This window comes from Podarcis muralis, chromosome 14, assembly GCF_964188315.1.
Source record: "Podarcis muralis chromosome 14, rPodMur119.hap1.1, whole genome shotgun sequence".
NCBI classification, from domain to species: Eukaryota; Metazoa; Chordata; class Lepidosauria; order Squamata; family Lacertidae; genus Podarcis; species Podarcis muralis.
In genome coordinates, this window is record NC_135668.1 from 38350954 (window position 1) to 38372180 (window position 21227).

Sequence of the window (21227 nt, forward strand, 5' to 3'; positions counted from 1 at the left end):
TCAGGAAGTGAGAAACTATGCCTGTTTGGAGGGAAGAGGAAAGCAGATTAGCACAGAGATCAAGAAGTCTGCAGAAAAATTAGTTCAAGAGCCAAAGGCAACGAAAAGTTGGAATGCTCTGGAGAGCATATTTCCTTAAACATCTGTTACGATTCACCAGCAAAGTTGACAGGCTGGCGGCCCCACTGGGGTCTTGCAATATTTGCTGACTTCTCAGCCGATGTGATATTCCTACAGGATCACAGAGCAGCCGCTCTGCTCCTCCAGCTGCAACAGAAAGGATGCATCAATGCCTTATTCTGGCATGCAGTCAGTCACAACCTGAAAGTCATGCTCTTGGGATTGCTTCTGTATCACAGGAAGAGGCAATTCACTGAGGGATCATATATATTAGCAGAGTAGCATGACACCTGACTCAAAGCTCAGATCCAGTTCCACATCTGGAAGAAGCAATTCTCTCTCTGAGCCCGACACAGCCTAACAAATGAGAGTTTAATGGCTGTCAGCTGTTGCAGCATATCTAGAACCCCATTTGAATTGTGTATTTATGTGCTTGTTGTCTTAGCAAAGCCTATCATGGGGGATTTATCAGTCATCTGCTGTGGAACAGCCCACGATTGGAGCCTCCTTCTATCCGTTTTGATAAACAGCAAGCCATCCTCTTCTGTGCAAAAAAGAGAGAGTTTGCTGATCAATGGGGGGTGGGGAGGATTTTTGTTTCTTAAAGGACATCTGCCTTTTTGATTTGCTACTTGTCCCTCCAATGTCTACACTTTAAAAAATGGTTATATAATTTATGAAGTGTACACAGCATCCAATTACAATAAATCGTATACAACATCTCCACCAGTGGTTCCCAAATAGTTGTCCATGATCTTCATTAAGGAGCTCTTCAGTGTGTCTGTGAAGAATGGTGGGTCCAGAGGCTGCTCTGTCAGTCTTAGAACCCAGCAGTTCACACAGAAGATGCGCGGAACAGACCAATAGTGATGAGGAGAGGAGGCACTTTAAATGAGAGGAGCAAAGGCTATACTAATTAAGACATTTAATCTTTATTCATTTTTGTTGTATTTCCTATGTTGTATTTTATTGAATGACAATTTGAATTATATAGAATTCAAATTGTAATACGATAAAATACAATATACAATATATATAAAGTAAGCAATGAAAGTACAGTGGTACCTCGGGTTAAGTACTTAATTCGTTCTGGAGGTCCGTACTTAACCTGAAACTGTTCTTAACCTGAAGCACCACTTTAGCTAATGGGGCCTCCCGCTGCTGCTGCGCCACCAGAACACAATTTCTGTTCTCATCCTGAAGCAAAGTTCTTAACCTGAGGTAATATTTCTGGGTTAGTGAAGTCTGTAACCTGAAGCATATGTAACCTGAAGCGTATGTAACCCGAGGTACCACTGTACAGTTAAGAATCATACAGCACCTTGCACACAACATGTTACAATTCCTGTAACTTGCAGAAAAAATCTTTACATTGTCCACCAAGACTGCCAGCGATTTTCAAGTGGTCCATGGGTGGTGGGGGTGGGGGAAGTATGGAAACCACTGATCTACAATCTACAAGATCTACAAGAGAGGTTTTTAAAAATGTTTTTATTTTATTTTATTTTTTTAAGATAACACAGCAAAGGACAATCAAGGATGAATACAAGTATCAATTCAGAAAGAAGTGCACCAAACTATCATATTTTTCACATCAAAATATTGTTCCATAATTGTCCATGAGTACCAGGAGCTCATGCACTGCAGCATAACTAGTAAAGGGCAACCAAATAATAGAAAAGTTGTCTATGTTTTGATTCTTGCGATATCCCCACAGTCAGTAGGCTATTTTCCCCAGGAAATGCCAGGAAAAGGTTCTTGGGTGTGTGTTTTTTTACAGTCCAATCAGGGCTCACAATTTTCATAATAAATACTTACAGTGTTGTCTTATTGCATTCAGGCTCCAAACATGCTTGTAACTTAACTAGCTTAACTAATTTTATATAAAGCTTCTTGGCAAAATTATCCAGCAGGTTTTTCTTTCTTATATAAGGAAAGAGAGGAGTTGGAATTATTCTTAAAGGGTCCGTGCATAGTCAACTCACAGTGCCTTGGACACAATGCAGTCTATCATTCTTCTCTAATGGGCCAACTCTGGCTAAGTTAGCATATTCATGTACTTTGTGTTCCCATTTTTCTATTGTAGGTCATTTGTCTAATCTTCAGTATTTTGCATCTAGTACCCTTCCAGCAATAATCATGTATGATAATAGTTCTTTATAACTTCTGGTTAAATCTGCTTGTACAAGCCAACAAAAGTAGGATCTAAATGTACAAAATGTCTTTGTGATTCCATCAATTGCCTTCTTTATGTTAGACCAATATTTCTTGTAACACTGGACAGGCCCACCATATATGGGGAGATGTTCCTGTTTTGTTCGTACACTGCCAACATGTTGAATAATTGAATCTAGAATCAGAATTGTAGGGTTGGAAGAGGCCACAAAGTCCAACCCCCAGCAATGCAGGAATCTTTTGCCCCAACATGGGGTTCAAACTCATGACCCTGAGATTAAGAGTCTTGTGCTCTACTGCCCATGCTATTTTGGGACATTAAATGACTGTTTGGGGTGTGTGTGTCATATGCACAGTTTTCTCTTAAATTGATTCATTGCGAAAAATTAATTTATTTTTTTCTATACCGCCTTATACCCGAAGGTCATATCAAGGTTTGTTCCTAAATCTCAAATGGGGTGGGGAACCTTTTTTTAGGTGTGGGGAACTTTTGGCCTTCCAGATGTTGAACTGCAAGTCCCACCATCCCTGACCATTGGCTATGCTTGCTAAAAGCTGATGGGAGCTTTGGATCAGCAACTTCTAGCAGGTCAGGTTCTCCACTTTTGTTTTTCAAGCTGCCCCTGCATTCCTTAATGCATGTCCTCCTGGAAGCATGCTCAGCTGTTGCATAGGAACCTGTTGGGCAGTATTTTTGGTGTGGGGACAATTCACAGCATCTTAACAATCAATTCCTCTCAGATAATTGTAGCTCCTTGTGGGGAATATAGGGTATCCTAACAACTCTCATCACCCTTAACAAACTACAGCTCCCAGAATTTTTTTTTTTTTGGGGGGGAGTGGCATTTAAAGTGGCATCATGGTGTGATATGTAGCCCTAACTGCCTAACCTGAACCAGGAGGGGAAACCTATGGCTGTCCAGATATTGCTGGACTCCCAAATTCCACCAGCCCCATCTATCGTGCAATGTACAGTGGTTAATGTATATATAAGGATGTATCTGGTGCATTCAGTTCTCAAAGCCTGTCACGAGTAGACAAGCCCATTTAGTTATATCATACAACCACACTGACATATTTTTTTGTTTTGCATTTATTAATTAAATATAACAAAATCCCAAAGCCAAACAAAAAGGCACCGCCGCAGGGCCTGACATGCCAGCTCTTTGATCCGAGCTATTTTTAACACATGCTATCAGATGTGTTCGCTCTTTAGAAGGCCTCTTAATTAAAACACAAACTTGAAATTCAGACAGCTTGCCCTGCAGTCTTGGAACTGGGATCCCAATGAATGAGAGATTATACAAAGGGGAATTTTGCGGCAAAGCAAGGCACTAAGACTGCAATCACATGGACATTTACTTGAAAATAACCCACACTGAATTCATTGGGTTCATTTGTGTCAACAAGTATCAATGCTTTTGGTTGCGGTGATAGCCAAGCAGAAGCTCTAGTTCACAGCAGGAAACAGATTCTTAGACCTTTGGTGTGGTCATCAGGGCTTTATGTTCTTATAACTGAGCTTTATAATAACACACCAGGAACTGTGGCAGATGTATTTATATGAAAATTAAGCCATTGTAAGGAAACCAAGCTTTGAGATTGCCAGTGAAAAATAGGGTGGGCATACTGTGCTGCATCTAAGGTTCTCTGTCCGCGAGTGCAGGCTCTTGTACTAGTGGACTGTTGAGTTTTAATGTTGCACAACAGACGGACCCAGCAAAACAACTGTGCCTGTGGAAGCTCATTGTACAACAGATTGTGCAGTCTATTGTGCAGCAAAGTTACCAGCAACCTGCTCATGCATTCTCTTGTCCAGCAACATTCAGCTGGTGCAATACAGTGGTACCTCGGGTTACATACGCTTCAGGTTACAGACTCTGCTAACCCAGAAATAGTGCTTCAGGTTAAGAACTTCGCTTCAGGATGAGAACAGAAATTGTGCTCTGGTGTCGCAGCGGCAGGCCCCATTAGCTAAAGTGGTGCTTCAGGTTAAGAACAGTTTCAGGTTAAGTACGGACCTCTGGAATGAATTAAGTACTTAACCCGAGGTACCACTGCATATTTTACCAGCAGAACAAATATGCTGCTAAGTGACTTTAATTTATTGCTGCATTGGATACAACCAATTTCTTTGTTATCTTCTGGGCTGTAAAGAGCTCTGCAATGTTATTCTGACATATGTTTAGTTGGGATTCCTGCATTGCAGGAGGTTGGACTAGATGACCCTCGGGGTCCCTACCAACTCTACAATTCTACATGGAAGATGTGGTTAAAGTGTGTTATGCTCAAATTGTAATGCATGCATTCCGCTCGCCTTAAAATAGTTTGCCTTTTCTTTAAAATTATAGACACAAATGCACTGGTATCTGACAAGCTTTCTTTTCACATCAAGCAAATTGCAGCAGATTCCCCCTGACCTTCAGCTCAAAGCCCTCCTTCTTAAGCTCCGATTTATGCCAGACAAATCAGACTATCCTTTAAAATCAAGGACAGCATGTGCCCAGAAGAAATAACTATAAACACTTTTAAGATTCAGCGATATAAATAGCTCTAGCATTGACAACTTCAACCTGGAGGGGGGGCGTGATATTCTGTTCCAGATTCACTAACTGAGAAAGGGACAGATTTCTCCATGTGAGAGCCAGTGTGGTGTAGTGGTTAAGAGTGATAGACTCGTAATCTGCGGAACTGGGTTCGTGTCTCTGCTCCTCCACATGCAGCTGCTGGGTGACCTTGGGCCAGTCACACTTCTCTGAAGTCTCTCAGTCTCACTCACCTCACAGAGTGTTTGTTGTGGGGGAGGAAGGGAAAGGAGCATGTTAGCCGCTTTGAGACTCCTTCGGGTAGTGATAAAGCGGGATATCAAATCCAAACTCTTCTCTTCTTTCATGTGGCAATGAGATGAGAAAGGAGCTTTCGGAAAGCATGTTGTGGTAGAGGCGTCAGGAACAGGTACTAGCGCAGCATGTGAGTCTTCACACTTGGTGCCAGCCCTACCATTAGGTGCATGGTTGAAAACATACCATTCAATTAAAGCACAAGACTTCACCTAAAGAACTGTGGCAACTGTAGTTTACCCCTCAGAGCGCTACAATTCCCAGCATCCTTAACAAACCATGGTTGGCAGGATTCTTGGCAGGGGCGGGGTGCTTTAAAAGTATGCTGCGCACAAAGCCCTAATGCCAGAGTCTTCTGCAATGGTGAAGAGAATTCTGAAGTCTTCTGACAAAATGTTCTTTAGCTTTTTTGGGGGTGGGTTGTAGGGGATATGCTGATAACTTTCAGGAATACCATAGGAGATACTGGCATGCACACTGGTTCATTAGCATTTTCTCTGCTTGTAACTATCCTCTGCATGGTGAAAGGTTGCCATATTTCAAACAGTGAAAATCCTGACACAAAAGTCGGCAAAAACGAAACCTATATTTGTTGTTGTTGAAGCGTTCACACAAAATGGCTAAATTAAAAAGTGAATTAATGCAAATTAAAATATACATTAAAAAATTAACTTGCTGCTACAATGGCATGCTTTGGTGCTTTGTTACGCCTCTGCCCACACCACTAAGTTATGCCTGATATGGTGGACGTAACACCCAAAGATGCACTGGTGAGAAACTGCGGCCCGTATAGTTTGTTGCAGAAGTACAATGACTGGCTAATGCGAAAAGCCTGAAGCCTGAAAACACCATTGTTTCTTCATTTTGTCACTGAAGACAGGCAGAAGGAAACTGATTGATGGTTAAAGACCATACACAAGGTACATTGAGCATACTTACGTCACAATAAGGGCTTGCCACTTATTCCCCTACCCATCAACCTGCATTTTCTTCAGAAAAGGGGCTAATGCACAAATAAAAGTAATAGAAACCATTTCACCTGTTGTCTTCTTGCTGCTGAAACAAAAATAAATAACAAGGTGCCAGAGAGCTCCAAAATGGGAAGCATGCCCAGAGGTGTTTTGATAAGGCAGGAAGCTGCCAGCAGTAATTTCCAGCTGAAAGCCTTCACATTATTTGTAATTTTCATACCCCCACAAACCACCCTTTCTTTCCTTGTAAAATAAGACTTATGGGGGTGTGTGTGTCAGTTTTGCTTGAAAGGCAGACATTCTGAATTTGAAATCTCCCCTCCCCACTGCTGCCATTTTGATAACAATTGGGATTTAATTGTATACATAACTGTTTATCACATCATTAGCATCAAGCTGTTAATGTTGTGCATGGCGAGACTCTAACCAGCGGAGGATGGTCCATTAGAGCAAGTGGGGAACTGCCACATCAAACTCAGCCTTCCCCCTCAGCCAGCCCCCACCTGCCTGCCTTCTTATTTATTTATAAATAGTCCAGGTGGCCAAAAGTTTCCCTCCCCTCCTATAAAGGCATCTTTCAAATACAGCTGTCCTTTCACACCCGCTCTGAAGACAGAGGAGTGTTTTGAAAGATACATAAGAAGAGTGTGCTGGATCCTGCCAAGGACTCAGTTAGTCCAGCATCCCGGACCTGAGTACAGTCATACCTCGGGTTACAGACGATTCAGGTTGTGTGTTTTCGGGTTGTGCACCACGCCGAACCTGGGAGTACCGGAACGGGTTACTTCTGGGTTTCAGCGCTCACACATGCGTAGAAGAGCTAAATTGCGCTTTGTGCATGCGCAGAAGTGCCGAATCGCGACCCGCGCGTGCGCAGACACGGCACTGTGGGTTACGAACACTATGGGTTGCGAACGTGCCTCCTGCACGGATCACATTCGCAACCTGAGCGTCCACTGTACACTTGTGATTCCCAGCAACTGGCATACAGTGGAGACAGAGCATGGCAATCATGGCTAGTAGCCATTGGCAACCTTTTCCTCCATGAATTTGTCTAATGCTTTTTTAAAGCATTAATGGTTGCTGTCACTACTTCTTGTGGGAGCGAATGCCATAGTTCAACTATATGCCATGTACTTTATCTGCCTCACTCTTCCACTTCGTTGGAGTTTAGTGTTATGGGGGGGGGGGAGGAGCATTTCTCTATCCAATTTCTCCACACCATGCCTACCCTAGCTGAAAGCAGCACCAGGGAAAGTGTTTAGCTAACTGGCCTAGGGTTTTGTTGTCAGTTTCATACCCTGAATACCTGATTCTGTATGCACATCAATTTTAAAAAAGTTATGCTGTTATGGACCATTCATGTTGACCAATTAGAAATATATATATATATTCCTATGCAGCTTCAGTTCAATCTTTTTAAAAAACTGGCTGCGAAAGGTTGTTTCAGTAGCAAAAGCACAGGTCTCAAGAAAAGGAGAGAAAACTAGAGTGCAAGCAATTTTCTTGCACTGTCCTTGGATGACTTTAATCTCTTATGCTTATGCTAATTACATAGTCGACAAATATGTGGATTAGTCATAAATGGCATCATATTTTGTGTATATATCATAGATTACTTTCCCAAGTCTTGCATCAGACTATGTGATTTTCTTCATTAAAAAACTAAACAACTTTCAAGTCTGATACTTTAAAAGTACATATGTAGGCCAGATTTTTCTAATACCAAACATCTGGGAGGTTTTCGATAAGGATGTTTCAAAGAGAGATTAGGGTAATATAGCCCAATATTTCCTCCCAAAGTGGCACATCAGCTGTTTTGGATTTCTCTTTCACTTCTGTCTTCAAGCAGAAAGCCCTGGTTTAATTCCTGGCATCTCCAGTTAGGGCTGGGAGAGGCCCCTGGCTGAAACCATGGAGGCTGCTGCCAATCAGTGTAGACAGTGCTGAGCTAGGTGGACCAGTGATTTAAGGGTCTATATTCCAAAATACAGTTGTCCTTTACTAACAGTCCCACCCCATCTGTGCATTGTAGAAACCCAGCACCAGTCCTCCTGTAACCCATGTTTTGAGTCACCTTTGGGAATGACTCAGTTAACCTGGCCCATATTTTGATCCTGTCAACATTTATTACTGAGGTCAGATTGCTATCAGCAATGGAAACTCCCTTCACTCATTTGTGGCAGTGAACACCAAAGTCGTGACTAATTACTAATTTACTCTGAAAAATGCTGACGTGCCTTTAACATCAGTGAGACTGAAGCATTTTTTTTTTCATTTGCTCTCCTGAATGTACGTCTCATGCTAAGTTTACAGACGTGTTCATGGCACCCCATGGAGCCAGTGCCCGAAGGGTAAGAGAGATTTCTAGTTCCTCCTGTTTGATTGTTGCTCTTGGCCACAAGGTTTCTTTTGGATTCAGAGTGTGACTTGGAGTGTTTTAGCTTTCAGATTCACTACATACAATTTGTTTGCCCCATCAGTTTTGAAATTTTGTTGGATTCCTCTGCCTCCTTTTGATATTTTTAAAACATTTCCAAACAGCCAGTTTTTCTTCAGTATGATTATGTAGAGAATATTTTCATATTGCTGATGTATGTTGTGGATTATTTTTTTTTAATCACAACATGCTAATTTTGCTCATATGTTTTCATTTTCTTTTTGCCATACTGAGTGTGGTTGTTGTGCTAGTTGGGGACGACTCATTGGCACACTTATAACCTGTGCCACTCCTACCAAGCCCTTCATAAAAAAGCTGCTCCCATTTCATTGCATAACCACCTACACAGGGAGTCATGGCAAGATTTATTAGGAAAACCATTAACTCATGTGCAACACGATGCCTCTCTCATCTCATATCCAAGCACAAGAAAACACGGCAGATTTCCTATTTGGAAATTATAAGCCTTCGGAGGAGTGCAGTCCTGTCAGCAGAGTCAAATAACACAGATGTCGTCCAGAGAGTAAAGAAACTGATAATATTGTTACATGCCAACCCCATTCTCTGCAGAGTGGTAGCAAGATTCCTCTGTGTGTGTGTGGTGCTTACCCAGGGTTGTGTTTCCATTGCAAAACTGATGCACAGTGGAGACTGTAGTGTCTTTAAGATATATGATTTTATTTACACATATATACCCTTGAGCAGGTGGCACTGTGGGTTAAACCACAGAGCCTAGGACTTGCCGATCAGAAGGTTGGTGGTTCAAATCCCCGCGACGGGGTGAGCTCCCATTGCTCGGTCACTGCTCCTGCCAACCTAGCAGTTCGAAAGCACGTCAAAAGTGCAAGTAGATAAATAGGCACCGCTCCAGCGGGAAGGTAAACGGCGTTTCCGTGCGCTGCTCTGGTTTGCCAGAAGCGGTTTAGTCATGCTAGCCACATGACCCGGAAGCTGTACGCCGGCTCCCTTGGCCAATAAAGCGAGATGAGCGCCGCAACCCCAGAGTCGGTCACGACTGGACCTAATGGTTAGGGGTCCCTTTACCTTTACCCTTGATAGAAGTATTGCAGAACATTCCATCCCTAGATAGTCTCTTCTTGCTTCTCCCACGTCTTCAGCAAGCTTGGGTCCAGAGCAGAAGCCAGCCATGCTCCCCACTCTTTGGGTGCAGCATCTCCCAGCCAGCCTGCAATGAGTGCTGCCTGTTCTTACTTCTCACTTTTTCAAAAACCTTCTGCAAAAGGATATTTTTTTCCTGTGGTGACATCACACCCCTGTAACCCTGACAACCTCTCCCTCCCAATTCTACTGTCTCTGTTCACAGAAGGACAGCATTTGCATTGTCAATCGCTCTTAATGGCCCGGTACTCTGATCCCTTTGTTCCTTAATGGCCCCTCTATTAGCCATCTCTTGAACAGGAAAACCCGGTATAGCCTGTATTTTTACACTGCACCTGGCATCTTCCTTTAATACTCCAAATATTAGCCAAATTATAATATTTATTAAATATAAGAATTTAGGGGGATCTGCCCCCTCCAACTCATAACAATTATTTACTGGATAAGCTGAACAAAACGGGATAACTTGAGGAGAAATAAAATACAGTTGTACCTTGGTTTTCGCACAGCTTAGTTCTCAAACGTTTTGGCTCCCAAACACCGCAAACCCGGAAGTGGCTGTTCCAGTTTGCAAACTATTTTTGGAAGCCGAAAATCCATGGGGTTTCCAGGGCTTCCGATTGGCTGAAGGAGCTTCCTGCAGCTAATCAGAAGCCACGCTTTGGTTTCTGAACATTTTGGAAGTCAAACGGAAGTCGTCTGAGGTCAGGAGAAAACTCATTCAGAACTACTTTCCCCCTCAGCTGTCAAATCTCAATGGTCTTCCTCACTGACTACCAACTCCCATTTATTAGAACTGCCAACCATTCAGAGTCTTTCAGTTCCTTAAATCACACACTGAATGTTCTATGCCAGGGAGGTTCAGCCCACAAGGCCCTGGGCAACATTAAAAAAAACACCTCTTAAAGCCTTAAAAATCAAAGTCTGATTATTGGTAACATGTAGTTAATTATTTACATAAATGTTTATTAGCAATATTGGTTTTGCTACATACATACACGTTTGTTTACAGAAAAAATACCAATTAAATATTAATATTAAATATATTGCAAACACTTTAATTTACAAAATGGGAGAATCGTATATTAAATATATGGACGTTGAATGCTAGTTTTTCTTTCATCTTACTGCTATTATGAGGATATCAGCATTCCCAACAGTATCAAGCCTGTGTGTTAATATTTCTCTTATTAAATACATGATATTTTCAATATTTGTAGAGCACTGAAAATGGGAGTATATATAAGGTAGTTTAATATTTAATATTTAAACTACCACCAACACCATTTTACTCATCTTTTGCAAATATTGTATATCCTCTTTTGCTGTTGAAACATAAAAAGTTAGCTGCTAAGAAGCCAGGAATAATAAAATGGGCATTTTTATTTGGTTATATTCACTCCTGTATCTTGGTCCTTATTGGGATATTATTTCTTATGCTGTTCTTAAGTATCATGGCTAACAGGGTAAGAATTCAGTGTGCAGCTTCAGTCTACGACCACAGGCCCATTGTATAGTAAGGTTACATTTAATGATTTAGTAACTCTGTGGGCTGCTTATGGTTGCATTAAGAACTGTATTCTTCATTGTACTCCCTCTTCAGTCCAAGTTTATTTTGTACCTTATTATTATTATGATTACTTTTGCTGAAGGGCTCTTCACATGCAAAGTTACACCCATTTAAAGAAAGGTATGTTTTTTCATCAATTAAGTCAAACTGGAACAACAGGCCACGCAGAAACTCTTTGGGCTTGATCTTGCAAAGACTTATGATTTGCTAATGTATTATGCAAGAGATATGCAGTAGGATGAAGAGCGTGGTTAATAGATCAGGTGAAGCAAAGGTAACAAGCAACCTCTCTACCTGGTCTGCTGAATTTTGCTCCTCCCCCTCAGGCTTGCATAAGAAGCAAAGTTAAGAGCTGCTGCAAGAGGATTGGATTAAAACTCAAAATGACCTAGACAATTACAAATTGATTACATATTAGAAGAGACTAAATGTAGTCTCTTAAAATATGAGAACAGTGACTCTGCAGTGCTGTTGCCCTAAAGGGGGGATAGGCAGGGGAGCAGACAAATCTGCTTGGGCTAATAGCTCAGAATAAATATATCTCAAAGTATGATGTTTCTCATGTATTCATAGGTCAATGCAATCCCATGGGAAAATACATAATAAACACATGTTATTGAATGTGCTACCAGTTAATTCAGATAGCTACTACCCACAGTTTTCAATCAAGTATAATTCCATGGTTGCTTCTTAAGCCCATTTAGCTGGAAACACATAAGTTCCATTGGCCTCAGACTAATGTCTGAATTGGATATGGAGAATCTGGTGACCACTGAATGATGTTAGACTCCACTGAATATGCTATCTGACTGATGGGACTTGGCCAGGGATGAAGGGAGCTGTAGTCCAGCAACATCTGGAGGGCCGTGGGTTCCTCATTTCTGCTCTGCATAAACATGATTAGAATAAGACTGAAAAGGACCAACAAACACCAGTTACGTTATGATAGCAACTGCCAGTTACCTTATGGCAACTGCACATCATAAACTTATATTTGTATCTTAATACGTACTTCACACAGAAGTAGCCATTCCAGATGTTATTGGACTCACAAGAAGCCAGCACAGCTAATGGCCAGGGAAGATGGGAACTAGAGTTCAGCAAGATCTAGAGGGGTGTGTGCTGGATATCCCTTGCTTCATAGGCTCCTTTGGGAGAAAGGTTGGGATATAAATTAAAATAGTAACAATGAATTTAGCTGTTCAGATTTTGGGCACTCACTTCATTTTAACCAAAGGCTACCTCTTTCCAAATGGAGTGCCTTTCATCAGCTGAGACAAGAACTTCACTTGAGGTCTCACCAATGGTAGCCTGGCGACAGCTATCCATCAAGGACTGACTACTGTGATATGTGAGGCTGAGTTTGAAGGGCATTCAGGAATTACAGTTACTTTAAACACAGCTGTCAGGATACTGATTGGGACTGGTTGATGGAAATTTATCTCACTAGTGTTGAAAGAACTTCATTAGCTTCCAGGCTGTTTCTATGGTCTGGTGCTTACACTTAAAGCCCTCTATGACTTAGGATCCAGGTGCTTGAAGGAAGGCTTTTGTATCAACAATAACAACATTTGTATGACACCCATCTGAATGGGTTGCCCCAGCCACTACTGAGTATCTCCAGGTGTTGGTAACATCCAAAATAGGTGCTGAAAATCTCAGCAATGGGGGTAATGATGGGGGAAATGCTCTCTAGTGTGTAGAATTCATTTAGGAAAAGTCTGGGTCCTGCTTGCAAGCTTCTCATGTGGTCAGCCACTGTAAGAACAGGATACTGGACTAGATGGGCCATTGGCCTGATCCCACAAGAACTTTTTATGTTCTCGTACAGAGTGGAGGATGGCTAATCTTATGTGCTTTTATTTGCATTTCAGACTGAGACTGTTAATAGTTTGTACCTGTTGTCTCTGCTTTTTATTTGCTGCTGCTTTAAATGGCTTTTTAAAAATTATTCTTACTACAGTTGGTACCTCAAGTTACAGACGCTTCAGGTTACAGACTCCGCTAACCCAGAAATACTACCTCGGGTTAAGAACTTTGCTTCAGGATGAGAACAGAAATTGTGCTGTGGCAGCGGGAGCTAAAGTGGTACCTCCGGTTAAGAACAGTTTCAGGTTAAGAACGGACCTCCAGAACGAATTAAGTTCTTAACCCGAGGTACCACTTTATTCATATAAGCTGTGTTGAAGCTGCTGGAGGCAAAAGCCTGCCAAGATACAAACGGTATAAAACAAGTAAGTGCAGGCAGTCTTCTTGTGTTGCACCACTTCAGACCACCTGCAGTTGTCCTTTCACCGGTCAGCAGTACCCATAGCCATTTCCTGGTTGTCATGAGGGGTCTACGTGCAAGAGCTTTTCAGCCACATCCTTCCTGCATGCGCACTTCGCAGTGCAGTATTTAATATGCCCAAGAGCATCCCTTTGAATCTTGCCTTCCCGCCTTGGCCCTGTTGTTCTTGCAATCCTATTTCTGCCTTCCCAGAAGCCAGCTTCACGGAGTTCAAGGGGAGCTTACACCCAACCGCAGAAAAGGCAGCTTTTAAGACTGCAGCCCCGCGTTATTAATAACAATTAAGCACTGCTGCTCCGCTGTTCCCCCACCCCGCGCCATATACACAGCCACAGCTTTTGCGCTCCACTCCCCCCCCCCCCCAAAAGGGAGTTCAGCTGAGCTTTCTCCTCTGCGTAGAACGGCAGCCTCAAATCCCCCCAGCTCCGCGCATGCTTACTTGGAAGCCCACCTCGCGCTCACTCGCGGGGTGTTTCTGCTTCTTCCAAATTAGGACGGCAGCGGCAGCTTTTCCTCAGAAGAGTTTCCCGCCCAAACCGCCCCCTGCCTCGCGCTGGGCGGGCCTGAGGGCGGGCCGAGGAGCGAGGGGGGCCGGGCCGCGCGCGCCTCTTTCCCTTCCCCTCGTTTTCTCCTCATGCCCGCAAAGCTGTTGTTGCCGCCGCCGCCAACACGGCTGGAGCGGGCGGGATGGAGAAAGGAGGCGGTGGGTGTCGCCCCCCGTGAATTCTTCCTCAGTCGGTAGGAGCAGCAGCAGCAGGAGGAGGAGTCTGTGGTGCCAACGGGTATGTTGCCGTCCCTTCAGTCTGCACGTCCCCAGACCCGCCTGAGGGAAAGCGAGAATAGGCTTTGCCTCTTCCATGAACCCTCATCCCGGCGGGAGGGATGGTGCTACTGTCCCCTCCGCCTTTTTTGCCTTTTAAAATCGGTTCTAAATTCAGCTTTCCTGAAACTTGTCTCTCCCCCCACCCCTCTCTTGGCTGGCCGGGGATTATTTTACCAAGGGTATAATATGAGATCCGTATCATCAGCCGCGAGGGAAAAGCGCTTTGTACATGGTCAGAGGCGTCCTTGGTCTCTCGCTCGAGGCAGAATATACTGATTCATTTTGGTTGAAAGCAGAAGGTATGAGCTTGGAGGTAGGTATGCCAAGGCTGGAGTTTGCGTTTTTCGTGATTCAAGAGGAGGTCCCTGGTTCCTTTGTGGTGGAAAGCGTTCTGGGCATGTTCAGAGGAACTGTCGTCTTCCAGTACTTTTTGTGCGTTTCGGCAGACCTGTTAACGCAAAATAAATTATGGGGCAGAACCATGGAGTGGGGAAGCTTTTAAAGCCCAAGGCTTTTGGGGGGGGGGGCACATGCCAGTGGTGGGCAAGCCTTGAGGGAAATGTGAGCTGAGCAAAGAATGTGAATTTTTACCTCGGTACAACGGGCCAGCTTGCTACACATGCTTGTACACTTCTGTTTATCCTCCATCCATGGAAGCAAGAGGCGTTATCAGAGTTCAAGAGCCAGTGCGGTTAGAGTGTTGGACTGGGGAGACCAGGGTTCAGATCTCCACACAGCCATGAAGCTCACTGGGTGACCCTGGGACAGTCACCGACTCTCAGCCCTAACCTACCTTGCAAGGTTGTGGTTAGGATAAAATAGGGAGGAGAACTGTGTGTGTAACCTTGAGCTCCTTGGAGGAAAGTTGGAACAGAAATGTAAAAGTAAGTAGATAAAATGCTCCAGCCAGGCCGAAAGAAAAAGAAAAAGGTGGAAAGCAGGGCCAGAGGAAGAGCCTTGGAGGGCCACACTCTGCCTGTGGGCCTGAAAGTCTCTGCCCCTCATTTAAGTTTTGTCAGTAGGTGAGTTAAAAGCAGAGTGTCTTAAAGGTGTAGCAGCCAAATTCATTGAGGTGGCAGTGTGAGGGCAATATGTTCAAGGCTTGGAACCTGGTGACCAGTGGCGTAGCGTGGGTTGTCAGCACCCGGGGCAAGGCAAGTAATTTGCGCCCCCTAACCCATGGATTTGCGCCCCCTAACCTGTGGATTTGCCCTAACCCCAGATGTTGCGCCCGGTGCGGCCGGCCCCCCCTGCACCCCCACGCTACGCCACTGCTGGTGACTATGGCCTAAGTGGCACAATCCTGCTTTTCTGAGCCTATATGTGGAGGAGAGAGATGGAGAATGTCACAAAGTCATTATTTCCCAGCCCACATTTGACTATTGGCATCTTTGGCAGGGTGCCCAGCAGGGCATCATATCTCATGGAGTCTCCACTAGATGTGCACTTGATGTACCGGTATTTTGCTTGCCAGATCACCCCCGCCCCCAACCCTTTAGCCAGATTTCTGTTAGGTCCCTGGGGCATTAACAGCAGTCAAACATGTTGGACTTCCATGGTCTCTGTTCCACTCTCTTCCCTCACCCTGCTTGCTGTTTTCCCAAAGCCATGCCATGCCCCTCTGTGCTTCTAGTTATTGCCCAGCTGTTGAAATCTAACAAAGGCTTAAAAAAACTTTTCATTTTTTCCCCTCCCACAGAAGATATCTGCCCTCCTCACCCAGCATTTGGGGGGGGGGAGTGGGGGGAGGAGGAGAGATCTTACCAATTGGAAATCATGTAGCTGCAAGGCTAAAATCCAGGACTCTGAAAAAGCAAGTACTGTACTGTTATAGATGCCCCATATTGCTTATTTTAATAGCTTGTGTCTCATTCCAAAGCATTCCAGTTGATGTAGATTTCACAGCTCAGGAGTGTACCTTTTTTTTTTTTTGCAGTTTTGATCCTTGGGCATTTTTTAAGTGGTTGAATATATTAAGCCAATTTTCTTGTCTTTCCCAGCAAGCCTGGTTATCCCCTCTGCCTGCTTCATGCTGCTTGCGTGTGCCTTGGCTCTTGCTATTTGGCACTAAGTACATGCATTTCCTTTCTGTGTAAATTCTTTTACTTTCATGGTGTGTGCGATTTGGTTTACTTTGCAGAAGCTTTGGAGAGAAGCAGAGAAATACTTGTTTTAATCCCTTGGAAACGTCTCTCCTTTCGCAGCCATAGCATTTTACATGGGTTTTTTTTTAGCAACTATGTATTTTTGGTTTGGCGGGCTGTTGATAGCCACTTCTTTTATCTCATTTCTCTTCACACCAATGTACGCCCCCAAACCCAGAAAGTGCGAAGTTTTTCTCCCTCTCCCCTCTCCATTTCCCCAGCAATTAGGTCTGTGTTGTTGGAATGCTCCTTTGGGCTCCTGTGAGAAGGCAGGCTTCCTGCTTTCTTGTCCAAATATTCAGTGGGGAACATCTCGTCCGGAGCTCATGGAACAAGTGAGCAAAGCTTGCTGGTTTAATAAGGAACAGGGAAAAAGAGAAAGAGATGACCAGAATTATATGAACCTTTTAAAAAATCAAAACAGAAATTGAGTACATGCACGTACTTGGAAGCAAGAGCTAGAAAGGGCTAGAAGAGCAGGCATCTCCAAACACCCCTATTGTACCTAAAATGGAATGTAGATTCCCTGGTTCTGCACCCAGAAGCTGATTTCAGCAGGTACTGTGCCTCTGATCACTTTGATGTTCTTGTGCCTCTTCAATAGTTCTGTGTTGTTTTTTCAGATATTTGCTGGTTTCAAAGAGAGATTTTCCTGTTATGTTTGAAGTAGCTAATTGGGTAGCAAAACACTGATGAAACAGGATGACTTAATGCTCTTGTAATGCTTTTTTGCTGCTCTGCTTCTTCTGTACTAACAGAATCTGCTTATTTGAACAGTCAAGAGTCGTAGTGTGTTATGTATATGAATTGACATATACTGTCCTGGGAATTTCATCCCTTAGATAGCATCATTGTTTTAAGTTCCCATTAAGGAAGGTTTAATTATCCATTTATAAAATAGGCTTTGCACTGAAATTATTTAGCTTGAATAGGAACAGGTTCACTAGTAATCACAGTACATATTTTAGACTAATAAATTCTTTTTTAATCCATGAGGTAATTCTTCTCACCTTTTTTTTTTTTTTTAAATCTCTCTTGAAAATATTAGGCCTTCTAAAGAGAAGCTTCAGTAATAAATGTTTGTATTCAACAGCTTATTCCTGATTATGCAAACTTTTCACTCGAGTGGAATGGACCATTTTGAATGTGTCTTCTCCAGGCTGAAGTGACATCCTGCCTGAATTTGTCAGTGTGCTCTCATATTTTAGGCATGTGTAGCTCTTCACACCTTTCAAGTGTTGTTGGTCTACAACACCCATTATCCCTGACTATTGGTTATGCTGGTTGGGGCTGATGGGAGTTGGAGTCCTACAACATCTGGAGAGCCTCAGGTTTCTCACTTTTGGTTTAGCGTGACATGCAAACATACCCACTGTCTTCGGGTTACTGAGAAGCCCTATGGTATCCAGCAGCATAATTATTTGTGCCATCAAAGTTAAAACATGTTTTGGTACTTTGCAGTCAGGTAGGGTTGTCTCATCAGGGATGCGGGTGGCGCTGTGGGTTAAACCATAGAGCCTAGGATTTGCCGATCAAAAGGTCGGCGGTTCGAATCCTCATGACGGGGTGAGCTCCCATTGCTTGGTCCCTGCTCCTGCCAACCTAGCAGTTCGAAAGCACGTCAAAGTGCAATTAGATAAATAGGTACCGCTCTGGCGGGAAGGTAAACAGCGTTTCTGTGCACTGCTCTGGTTCGCCAGAAGCGGCTTAGTCATGCTGGCCACATGACCCGGAAGCTGTACACCAGCTCCCTCGGCCAATAAAGCGAGATGAACGTTGCAACCCCAGAGTCGTCCACGACTGGACCTAATGGTCAGGGGCCCCTTTACCTTAGAGTTGCCTCTGTGCCTTCCTAATTAGAAAACACCCATTTACTATTAATAGTGGTTGACACATATTTTGCCTCTATGACTTGTAGGCCAAAATGGCTATATCAGGGGTAACCATCATGGTGTCCTTCAGATGTTGTTGGGCTAAACAACTCCCATTAGCCCTGGCCAGCAGGTCCAGTGGTCAAGTATGATGGAAACTATATCCCCACATCTTCTGGAGTACACCACAGTGGCTAACCTTGGCATATAGGTCGGCTTGCAAGGCTGTGCATCTCAAACAGCTCCTTGAAAGATGAGCTCCTTTTGTAACAGGACTGTGTTCCATGACAGTGGGAACAGGGATCAGCCCATGATGTAGGGGCCTAGGGTTAAGTTCAGTAATGTTGTTAGAGTACTAAGTTTGTGGTGCGAAACATCCAAAGCTGCAGTTCCAGCCAAACATACCTGGAAGCTAGCCCCACTGATGTCAATGGCACTTTCTTCTGAGTACATATCATTCATATTCAAATTCATTCATTCATTCATAGGATTACACTATTAATCTAGGATTGTATTTCCCCCCCATCTACCTGGGAAAATACTGATGTTAAGTGCTTACTAGAGGTATGCATGCAGTCAACTGTCAAGCTGGCTATTTCAAAATGAAGTGCAGTTTCTCAACTCTGCAGCCAGCTGCATAGCTAGCCGCTCAGGTGCCAGGGCAGGGTGCACCACGGAGCCTACAATGAGTCTGTCCGCCGCATCCCCCTCAGCTGTAGGGTGGCTGAGGGGGAGGCATCGGGCAGACACAAGCTCCATGTTGCCATTTTGGGCAGCGCAAAGCCGGCAGGTGCCCGAGCCACTGCGTCACTCCCAGGAGAGATGTGTGGCTCGGGCGTGCTGTGGGCCCTACACTAAGTGCCACCCTCTGATGTGTGGCGACCAGTGTACCCTGCCCCCTAGCTATGCCTCTATTTGCAGCTCCAGGTCAAATGCAGTTCTCCTTTCTGTCTTCTCAGGACACTTCAGAGGACTGAAGAAGGGGCCAGATGGAGGAGTTAATCTCCCAAACCCTACTGGTTCCCCCTTGCTTGCTGCCTTCTCATTTACTGTTTTCATAGACCCAGTTTCTACCCTTCATTCCTAGACCCTTCTGTATCTCTTTTGAATCAGAGTACCTCAGATGAATGAACCATAGCTGAGTAAGAGAGCACATGCTTTGCATGCAGAAGGCCTTACCTTTAGCTCTGGCATCTCCTGCCTGAAACCCTGGAGAGATGCTTTCAGTCAGTACTGTATATGCATCATAAAGCTAAATAAACCAATGGTCTGACTTGGTGTAAAGCAGCTTCCTACATTCCTAATGGTATCCACAGATGCTTCTACTCTTTACCACTCTGACATAAGGGCACCTCATTCAATCACACCAAAAAACTCATCACTTTTACAATGTAGTTTACATAGAATTCCATTGTGTCTCAAAAAAACCGGTTGAATTTTGTCAAGTACTTTTCACCTCTCACCTTTGTATCTGTCAATTCACCTGCTTTGAGACCACTTAAAGCTATTACTTCAGGTGATATACATGTAATGGTTTGGGGAAATAATAGTTTATGGCTTGAAATTGACTTTATAAGGCAGGGCCATATAATCTGTGCCCCCCCCCCAATAGTTTGAGGCTGCAACTGCCATGATCCTTGACCATTGATCATGTTGGCTGGGGCTGATGGGAGTTCCAACAACAGTTGGAGGGTCACAGGTTGCCTCATTTCTCTTAAAATATTACACCGTAGTAGTACTTAATGTGAAAATACTGAAAGAGGGTTAATTTTTGTTTTTAATGACTTTCTCAGCATTTATGCAATTTCTGGGTGAAGAGATAAGAACGTAAACATTCTTAAGAACTAGTGTGGTTACCGTAAGTGATTAGACTGTCTGGTCCAGGGTTCAAATCACCACTCAACCATGAAGCTCACTGGGTGACCTTGGGCCAGTCACTGCCTCTCAGTCTAACCAACATTGCAGGTTGCTGGGATTAAACTGAGAAAGGGAGTAAGTAAATTTTTTAAAAAACAACAACTTGATGCAGACTCGTGGCAGGTAAATGTACTGCACCTACTTATTAAAAGGGAATCTGTGTAAAATATATTGGGGTTGTATTCCACTAACATAGATCCATTGAAAGTAAGTTAGTTTGCCATTTCAATGGGTTTTCTGTGGGTAAAAGTTAGTGTAATATAGTACAGTACAACTTTAAGTACATAAAATCTGGCCATAGCATCTAAATAAGGCTTCTGCTGCAAGGCTTGTGTCAAGAGTGTTCTTGAAAAGTTTTATATAATTCTGCCTAGCTAGAGTTACTATGATATGACACTTTTCATTGCTTCTGCAAAGAGCAAAGAAAACATGGCCTTTCTCTTAGTCATCAAATGTCAGCTAGACATTTGCCAGAATCAGGAAACCTGAATTCTAGATGCCTCTGGCCACTAGAAAGATATTTTTTGTTCGTTATGGATAATATGCCAGGATAAAATTTTAAGGGATGAGAAATTTAGATGAGGATAATTAGTTTGTGGTAGTAAATGAAACTTGTATGGAAGAAAAAATGATGTAGCTCCCAGTTAAGGTACCATTGGATTTTTCTGAATCAGTTTCAGTTGTGCTGCAGGGCTGGTTGTGGGATAAAAGCTGCCTTGGCTGCCCTGTGGGGTGATCTTGCTGGGAATGAATGATGGGGAGAGTACAATATTTTGGAATGTTTTTACCTAGTGTTTGTAATTATAGTAATGTGTTTGCTGCCCTGGGCTTCTTTGGGAAGCAGGGTAGGATATAAATTGGGGGGGGGAGGGAGAATATTAACAATAACAATGTTGTTGTTGTTTAGTCGTTTACTCTGTGCACTGCCTCCCGCAGTTTGGTCAGGC

At 43.5% G+C, this 21227-nt stretch overlaps 1 protein-coding gene and 1 long non-coding RNA gene across 8 annotated transcripts in view; one reads left to right on the forward strand and one right to left on the reverse strand.

The window, feature by feature from the left end:
• Positions 1-7556: 7556 nt before the first annotated feature.
• Positions 7557-14072, reverse strand: LOC114584281 (uncharacterized). Its single transcript, XR_003703644.2, has 3 exons — positions 13965-14072; positions 12248-12383; positions 7557-12121 (listed from the first exon to the last, which is right to left on the reverse strand). It is a non-coding gene; the product is annotated as an uncharacterized LOC114584281 (long non-coding RNA).
• An 89-nt stretch (positions 14073-14161) lies between these two features.
• The window catches only part of LOC114584278 (ankyrin repeat and fibronectin type-III domain-containing protein 1-like), a 348268-nt gene continuing 341202 nt past the window's right edge, over positions 14162-21227 (forward strand). For 6 of the 7 annotated variants that reach the window (XM_028705981.2, XM_028705989.2, XM_028705986.2 and 3 more), the window contains exon 1: positions 14162-14307. The gene's annotated coding sequence lies outside the window, so the exon portion shown is untranslated. Of the gene's footprint in view, positions 14308-14348; positions 14662-21227 lie in introns of those variants that run through there. The other variant, XM_028705982.2, reaches the window with a different exon arrangement.